Genomic DNA, 10,041 nt, shown 5'->3' with positions numbered 1-10,041 from the left:
TTTTTTTTCACAGGTTAGTAAGTCTGAGTTCTGAAGTGTCTTCAAAGATCTGAGCTCAAATAGATATGTACATCTACAGTTTCCACAATCTTATGCACATGTATAAACATTTGTTGCATAGTATTTTGTCATGTCTCCTGCACTTCCCTGTGACATATCCTGAAGTGCCCGAAACATGATCATTATATAGTATACTCATCCATGTATACAACTCAGATCCCTCCTTTAACTTTGCTTGGAACTTTCCTTGAAGAAATAACTCTTGAAACCCTAAAATGATGGTCATTGCCCTTATGAAGCTTAAAACTACGATGATCTCTTGTTGTACCATGTTAAGCCAGTGATGGAATCACTCTATTCCCTGTCATACTCGTGATGGTCTCAAAAAGGAATTTTTCCCAAAGAGGATGAGCAGCTTCGTGATCTAGAAGCTTCCAGAGCGGCGAGCTGGAGGTGGTTTCACATAGATGAGGTTGAATCTTCCTAATTTGACCTCGGTCTCATCCCTATGAGATACCTCCTTGATATGTGGGCCTAATCCTATCTTTGGAGAAGTCCTAACTCCCTCTACCAACCTATAAATTCCTCCTCCCCCATTCCCAAATGGTTGAACTATGTCCATTTACATCCCTATGCTAAGCTTGTGCTTAGAGGTTATTCATTAGACTTGGAGAAAGAGTGTTTGGAGAGTTTCTTGGATTGGACTTGGATTAATACTCAAGGAGAGCCTTTCAACATCAAGGCTATGGTTGTAAGCTTTGCTTTATTCTTTACATAATAATACAACTGCTGGTTCATCTTCCCAAAATATATATGCTCATGTATGTATTGGATTGGCATTCCTTGATCAACTAAGTAGGTTATTATTGGATTTGCTATTGGTTTTGGCATGCTTTGTTGTGTCTTGATCACTTGTGCAAGTACATAAGAGCTGAAAGAAACATGAACAATTCCGTGACACAAGCGGTTCAAGGATCTCAATAAAGGAAATCGGAATAGCATTAGAGCAAGGTAGGCCATCTCTCTTGTTCTACTTTTCAATTATAATCTAGGAAGATGTCTAATTGATTATATTTTTAGTTGCTAGACCCACTCATTGGGCTAGAGGGATCTTCTTTGTCTGCAGAGAGGATTAACCTTGTTAAAAAAATGGCAACTTCGCTAGGGAGCCTATGACCCTTTCCTTCCCTTCCTTCACCTTGTCTTTTGAAGAGTTTGATCAACCATTGATTTTTAGACTTCATTGCTTGTTTGTAGTCAATGTCACTCTCCGGTAAATGCCTAAAGATTGTTAACTTGAGCTGATTGTGAAGATTTTGGATTTCTTTTTGTTTTCCTTAACCATTGCGGATTTTACCTTGACAGTTACGATGATATCGCGACTTTTCTAGTTATACTAGCGATGATTGCTACTTTCCTCTTGACAGGTGCGATGATTGCAGAGAATTAAGAAGGGTTTTCTCCCTTATTTTCAATTCTATTTTCCTTCTTCTTGTGATTTACCAGCGTGTTCTTCATTGACTCTCTCATTGTATGATTGCAATTTTCTTTTATTTTGGCTTGAGTGTCCTTGAAGTTTTATTAGCCTTTTAGGGTTCTAGGTCTTCTAGGTCAACCTTCGTTCACTCATTGGTCTTCCCATGGGATATCAGAGATCAATTGCCTATGCTAAAGAGTTTTGTGTGCTCAGACATACTTTGCAGATCACTTTTGGTTCTTATGCCTTAAGTTGTTTTCATTAGTGGATATTGTGAAAGTCACTTAAGCTTCATTTGACGAATGATATATTACAAGTCAATTGTCTCATTGGAATCAAGAGGAAGTGTTTGCTTTGAAGTTTTTGTGTTTCGAAAAGTGAAAGTGCTATTCTTTTCATAGTTTTCGAAGCATTTTTGAGTTGCATTCAAATCATTGATGTGAAATAGATTTTCATATTTGTTGGCTTGGTTGCATTCTCTTTTACTTTGCACTAGATTACATTAGTTGCATTTTGAAAAAGAAACAAAATCATCATTATATCTTAAGGAAATTTTTCTTTAAAATTTGTTTTGGCATTGCATTTGCTTATCATATGAAAGATTAGATTTTGTAAATTGCATTTAGCATTTGAAGATTGTCATGGATGCATTTTTTCATTTGGTTTGATGCATGATTTGAGTGATCTTCTTCCCTACATAGATAGCTTTCATCAAATTGAAGGATTTCATTTCATCATCTAGTTTGCATTTTAGGAATAGGTAACATCGTTAAGGCCTTGAAATTGAGACATAATTACAAGATCAACTTTAAAATCTATCAATTAACCTAAGGAGCATTTGAAACATTAACGATCATATCTAGTGGTCTAGGTTAGAGACGTGTTCTGGTGTCTTAAAAACTTAGCAGCTATCATTCGCTTCGCCATTAGACAGTGCTAGCATGGACTTGTGCTCCATGTACCGTCGCGTATATAAAGGGAGACCCCAATAGTTTTCAAACCTTTATCCATAGGAAGCTGAGTTTGCCGCCCTATAAATGTTATACACTGAACATGACCTTTGGGGAGATTGTCTGCACGTACGTCAAGTCCTTGGTAAATTTATTTGTTGAGCTGTATATTGCAGTTCACGGTTACTTGGTACTCCTTTCACCTAGATTCACCTGAGCAGTCATTTGATATTTTCTGACTCTTTAAATTTGAAAATATCATTGAGAAAATTGTCCTTTCAAGCTCGCAAAACTATTGAAAGTGACTAGAGTCACCTTTTCGCCCTTTTCTTGACTCTTAAAAGATGAAAAGGCCATGTTTTTGTTTCTAAAATATAACTTCCCACAGTAAACATGTCAATCCCAAGCAGTTTCTTCTTAGACCCAATTGAGTGATTTCCTGTTAATTTTAAGATTGTTAAAGCCCTAAACAAAATTTTCTTCTTTCCTTTTTTGCTATGGAGGGGAAGCCATTGTGGCTGAACCATTGCATCCATCTCTTAGTTCCCCTTCATTATCTAATACTGAAGGGTCCTCCCAAGGAGTTCATCCGAAACTTCCTCAGTTGCTTGAGGATCAAGGTTTTGACTTGGAATTATTCCGAGTATCGAACCTTTGTCTTCTCGTCTACCTCCATCATATTTCTAGTCACCTCAAGAACTAATCCAAATTCCTCTGATAATCCTATTCAAACCCCTGAGAGTCCTCAAACTCCTGAAAGTCCGCTGGGGATGGTTGTTTATTCGCTGAAACCATTGTTCGATCCTATTGTGATATCTCCTCAGCATCCTTACAGTCCGTACAATCGGCTTGGTATTCCTTTGGAGTTATCTCCTTGTACATCTCAGGTTCCTCGTCGCCAATTGTTTCCATATATGGAGTCAGAAGGCGAAATCCCAGTCTCCTCTCCGGGTCATTCAAAAGTTTCCGCTACCCATACTCCTCACGTATATGATGAGCAGGGATATGAGTTCCCTCCAGAAGGCTTTCCTTATACAAGAAGAGTCCTGTCTCTCTCCTATCCTAAGACTAGTGGACCCATGTTGCCACATGGCTATACCACTTTAGCTCAGTTAGTTTTGGGTACTCCTAGTGCCTCTTCATTGTATCAAAACCCCATTTGGTCTTCCAATGCTATGCCTACATCAGGCCCGTTCATTCTGAACACGACCTCTCGAATAGTTGTACAAACTACAGTCACTTTAGTTCCAGTTCAACCTACCATTGCGTTCTCAACATGTTTCATCGTTTCAACCGACTCTTCCTGTTTAACCAACTGTCTCAGGTCAGGTCTTGGTAAATTATTTTATTCCTCCAGCGAATGGACAAGTTGTGCCACCGCCTGAGGTGGAAGATCCAAATATTCCTCTTATGTCAGGCAAAACTAGTGTGAGTGGATTACAAAATCACATGGTTGGAATGAATCAACCTTTTTATGGCACTATTCCTAACCCTGCTAGTCTGTCCAGGTCAGGTAACATCCAATACCAGCAGCCATATATGGCTCAGGTCCCATTCCAATAGGCTTATGTCCCATATGGTTCACAAGCCTTGGTTAATCCACCTTACATTCCTCAAGCTGGACCTTATGTTCAGCCTGGTCAATCCGCTATTCCTGGTGGATATGGCCAGATCCAATTTGGGAACTATCAATACCCTCAGGGTATAACCCCAGGAACTGTCCAACTACCCTTGCAGCAACAAGGACAACCTTTGCAACAGCAAGGGAAACCTTTGCAGTAGCAAGGGAAAGCTTTGCAGCAGCAAGGACAACTGCTACAACCACAAGGGAAACCTTTGCAACAGTCACAACAACCTTTGCAGCCACAAACTCAGTTTGTTCAGCAATCCTCCCAACCTTTGTCCTCGCAAGGTCAACCTTTGCAGCAGCAAGGTCAACCTTTATAGCAACAAAGCCAGCCTTTGTAGCAACAAGGTCAGCCTTGGTAGCAACAAACTTTATATACGTATCATCAAGGCAAGCCTTTGGAAGGCCAAGGTCAACCCCTGCATCAACAGGGTCAATCTCCTTACGTCCAAGGTCAATAGGTTCAACAACCTTATAACCCATATGCTGTGTACAATGCTTATCAGCAGCCTATGGTAGGCCTGTATCAAGCCTACCCTCGATCAAATCCTCCTTATGGGCAAGGTAACCCTCAGTGGGGACAAAACAAGATTCCATATGGACAAAATCCTCCACTGTGGGGACAAAATCCTTACCAACAAGGCTGGACTCCGCAATTTGGGTTTCCTCAAAGGCCCTATATGTCGTTTAACATGCAATTTCCTTTCTTGTCTACGTTGGAGCTGCCCAATGTTTCAAGGCTCGCGAATGATCCCATTCTTCATTCGTCTTATTGGCCTCTAGTTCCAACGGAAATTCCAAGTGATTGCCCCAAATTCAAGGGAAAAGCAAAGGAGGATCCACAAGCCCACATGATAACATATCACCTCTGGTGCTCCTCTAATTCGTATGTCGATGATTCTATCTGTCTTCGACTCTTTCAAATAACTCTCACAGGTGTTGCTACTAAATGGTACATCAAATTGCCTCGAGGTACCTAATGTGACTTCAACTCTCTTTCTATGGATTTCCTAACTCATTTCCAACTACCTATTTGCTATGAAACTAGCACTCATTTTCTTACGTCCCTTAAGCAAGACACTGCAACCCACATTTCTGATCATATCCATGTATGGAGACGTCAACGTCGCATCATCAAGTTTGGGATTGCTAATGAGTTGTTGATAGAATGGTTCACTAAATCATTCATCAACAAAATTGCTAAGGATATAGCCATGGGTAGATGTGTGACTAAGGAGCAAGATATCGCCCGTGCCTAGTATTTAGACTTGGTCTATTTGCAATCTTGCACATTGTATGGGATGTTACCTGATGCTCCAAGACCATCATCAGATCTGACAACATTGAAGTCCTCGGATACACCACCTGTTGATGATGTTATTGGTTCCATGTCTTAGACTTCCATGAAAGCTTCTTTGAAGCAGAAATCTGTCTCGAACACTGGTTCCAATAATCCCTCCAAGAATTCATCCAGTCTTGGTAAAACCTCTGAGGTACATGTTGTCCAGTCTACCACAACAGATAAGACCTCTAAAGGTAAAAAGAAGGGAAAAGGTAAGGCCAAAGCCGATGCCCCAAAACAGGACCCTCCTAAATCTTCTGCTGATGATGCTTCTTGAAGAAAGCTGAAATATCCTTGCCTCATCTGTGAGGAGGATCATTACACTAAGGATTGTCCTCGACGATATGAAGTTAGTCGCTTGCTGAAAGGGACTCCAGTTGTCTTAAAGGAATCCTTTCCATCATAGTAGACCCTATTGGTAGACCAACCTTAGTCTTCTACTTCCTTCGGTTCCCAAGTGTTCATGATGCAAGGTTCATCACCTATCTTGATCGCTACTCGAACTAAGGACTATCAAGCCATGTCTAAGCAGATGATGGAGAAAGAAGCCACTGATACTCCTTCTACTTCTACTCCATCTAGTTTTGGTCCGCTCCATATCGAGCGCCCTAACAGTGAGTTCGTCATCCGGCCACCTCTTAAAGTTTTTCTTTGGAAGTCATCTTTTAATATGAGTGTTAGAACTGGGCAACATTACAATATTGTTGATGATTTAGCTCAGGCACCTTCGACGATGTTTGCCTTGGAGGTTCTTCAATCCTGTCCAATGTAACGAAAGTCACTGTTGTTTGCTATAGGTGCTATTGATCCCACTGATTCGAGTTTGATTACTTTCGATCTAGGGAATCATGTGCCTCGTCTTCCTCATCAAATTTAATTTATGATCCAGGTCCTTATCAAAGGAAAGATGATCCATCGAACGGTTATTGATGAAGGTGCCTCTACTTGCATCATGTTAGTTTTGTGTTGGAAAGCCACTAGCTCTCCTCCCTTTAACCAGTCTCTAAAAATCTTAGAAGCCTTTGATGGCATAAGTTCATGACCATATGGTATTCTCACGAACTTGTCGATTACATTATAAGGAAAGACTATTGAATTAGAAGTAGAAGTTGTAGATGCTAATCTCAAATACAACCTCCTTCTCAGGCGAAGCTGGACTCACACCATGTTTTTTGTGGTGTCTTGTTTGTTCTGTGTACTTCGTTTTCATCATGAAGGAAAAATTGTCATGGTTGATCAACTATCTTTCTTTTTCGTTGAACGAAAATGTTCCTTATGTGGGAAATACTGATATTCCCTACGAGAGTGTGGGAGTAGGTCTCTTCAAAGACTCTGCTTTAATGGGTACTTTTTCTCTCCCACCTCCGAATGTTCATTCGGTCAATATGATCTCGGATTCTACGGATCCTTGGATTATCCCTACCGATGATCAAATTGACTCATTTGGTGATTCCATGCCTTTAAGTCCATTGGAGATTAATTATCAAGAAATTGTCTTAGCTTCGATCGCCGCTTCGGAAAGTCATATTGTCTTCAGTATGAACTTGGAAACTTATGTGCCATCTCCTTGGCTTGGTTCTTGGGATTCTTTGGATCCTTTGAAAGAGACATTCCCCACCGATGAAAGTATCATGGAGGTCATGTCTCTGAATGATATTCCATGGAACGGTCTGCATCATCGTTCCTATTTTCTTCCTAGCCTCGATGAGTTGCCTTCCTATCTTGAAGCATCTGTTTCTCATTCTCCTACACCTCCACTTTAGACACCTATCTTGGTACATGAAGTATTTTTGGAGGGTAATATGGGAAAAATCATTGCTAAAATGCCTCTTGACATTTCCGTTAAGCCGAGAATTTCCAAGAACATTCATATTTGGGTGTCAAGTTCTCTAGATGAGATCAGGATTTATACTTATCTTTTTAAATAATTCCAAGACGTTTTTGCTTGGTCATATGAGGAAATGCTTGGTATCGATCCAGCCATAGTGGTGCATGAGATTCCGACTTATCCTGGTGCTAAGCCTGTTTGGCAACGGCTTCACCCTGTGCACCCTCGAAAGGCTACTGCTATCAAAGCAGAAGTAGAGAAGCTTTTGAAAGAAGGTTTCATTTATCCTATTCCATTGACGGATTGGGTATCCAATATCATCCCTGTTGCCAAAAAGCAGGGCACGATACGAGTTTGTGTTGATTATTGCGATGTCAATCACGTGTGTCGTAAAGACAATTATCCTACTCCCTTTATCGACAAAATCATCGATGAATGCGTTGGGAGTGAGATTTTTTCGTTCATGGTTTTTCTGGCTATAACCAGATTAATATTTTACCCGCCAATCAACATAAAATGGCCTTTATCTATCCCTAGGGTACTTTTGTTTACAACAAGCTTCCTTTCGGTTTGAAGAATGTTGCCGCTACCTTCCAATGAGCAATGTCTTATGCATTTCATGACATTCGACACATTGTTCAACCATACCTCAACGAATTAGCAGCTCATTTGGCTAAACGTTGTGACCATCCAGATCACTTAAGAGCCATATTTTTACAATGTTGGCATTACAATATCCGTCTCAATCCACACAAGTGTGTGTTTTGCATCAAATCTGGTCGGCTCTTAGGTTTTGTGGTGTCTCGTGAAGGTATCAGGATTGATCTTTTGAAAGTTGAGGCCATAGTCAATCTTCCCCCCCCCCTACATCACTGCTACAATTGTAGAGCTTGATTGAAAAGCTAATTGTCTCCGTCAATTTGTCCCTAATTACACCGAAATTGTCAAAGGTTTTACTCGCTTACTTAAGAAAGGGATCCCTTTTATTTGGGATGAAGTTTCCTAAGAATCCTTCAATGCTTTAAAGAAAGCCCTGATTAGTGCTCCTTTACTGCATCTCGCTGATTACCACCACAATTATTTCCTGTATTTGGCTGCAACTGATGCCACTATTGCTATGGTGTTAGTTCAGGATGACGACGACAGAAACGAGCATGTGGTTTATTATCTGAGTTGAAATATTCTTGATATTGAGTCTCGATATGCTCATGTTGAGAAGCTTTCTTTGGTGGCGGTTCATGCCATCCAAAGATTTCGACACTATATCCTTTTATGGAAAACCACCGTGATTTCTGATTACAACCCCATGACATATATTCTGACTCACTAGTTACTGGGGGGAAAATACTCCAAATGGATCGTGATCCTGCAGGAGTTTGATTTGGAATTTACTGCTTCCAAATCAAAGAAATCGCTTGTCTTTGCTGAGTTAATCTGTGCTCTTCCGTTTGCAAGCACCCCAACTGATTTTACTGAGCAGATACCCGATGAAACTTTGTTTTTGATTAGCACTCTTGACCCATGGTATGGAGACATTATTGTTTATCTCCAAACCCAGACTTTCCGATCTGAGTTGTCCTGATCTGACCGACACCATGTTCGACATCAGTCCCAACCCTATCAGATTCTCGGGGATACATTGTATCGGGTCGGTGTGGACTCTATCCTTCGCAGATGTCTCACCCTTGAAGAGGTTGAGTGGGTCTTAAATGATTTCCACTCTAGTTCTTGTGGTGGTCATATGTCTGGATATGCCACTGCTAAGAAAATCCTCAAGCAGAGCGCCCCACTGCACCCCTACACCCAGTAATTACCATTGGCCCATTTGCCAATTGGGGCATTGCTTTCATGACATGTAACCCTCTCTTGGCTGGGGGGCAACCATAGACTATTTTACGAAATGGGACGAGGCGATGCCTACATACAATGCTGACAGTATTATTACTGCTAAGTTCCTTTTTAACCATGTCATAGCACGTTTTGGTGTCCCCCAAGCTATCGTGACTAACCATGGATCACATTTTCATCAACACATGATGGTAGAGCTAACTGCTTATTATCCATAGGCCAATGGCCAGGTTGAAGCAGTCAATAAAGTTTTTATTACTATGCTTCAACGTACTGTTGGGAAGCACAGAAAGGATTGGAATTTGATGTTATTCTCATCTCTTTGGGCTTATAGATCTTTTGCTAAGACGACCACTGGATTCACTCCTTTCCAGCTGGTATACATTTAGAGGAAACTCTTCCAATCGAATGCGAAATCCTTTCACTTAAGATAGCTATCGAACTTATTCTGAATACCTCGCCTGAAGAGGAGAGGCTATTGTATCTTAAGAGACTTGACGAGACTTGTCGCATTGCTGCAATGGTCATTGAAGCTCAAAAGAAGCGAGTCAAAGCTCATTCTGACTAAACCATTTCTCCTTGCACTTTTGCTGAAGGTGACTTGGTCCTTCTTTATGATCAAGCCAAGAATAAATTGGGGGTAGGCAAGTTCGAACCCATGTGGCATGGGCCCTACATCGTCAAACATGTCTTACATAAAGGTGCCTATGAGCTATGTGATTATGAGGGAAATGCATTGTCACAAACCCGTAATGGGTTGTATCTCAAAAAGTATTATGCGTGAAATTCGTGTAATAACTTTTTTACGTTAGTCTGTTGATCCAATAGTGTGTGTTTTTTGTTTTTTGGTCTATTTGTTTGCTTTGCAGACATATGTTTTTCTACTTACCCTGTGTTCCACTCAGTTTGTAGATGTCATCAGGTCATTACATTGGTTTTGTTGATGGTGCTTGTCATAGCACACGGAAC

Source organism: Pinus tabuliformis, chromosome 6 (assembly GCF_031772625.1).
Source record: "Pinus tabuliformis cultivar Carrire ecotype Pingquan chromosome 6, CPIR1, whole genome shotgun sequence".
Taxonomy (NCBI): Eukaryota; Viridiplantae; Streptophyta; class Pinopsida; order Pinales; family Pinaceae; genus Pinus; species Pinus tabuliformis.
Note: the sequence above shows the minus strand (reverse complement) of the source record.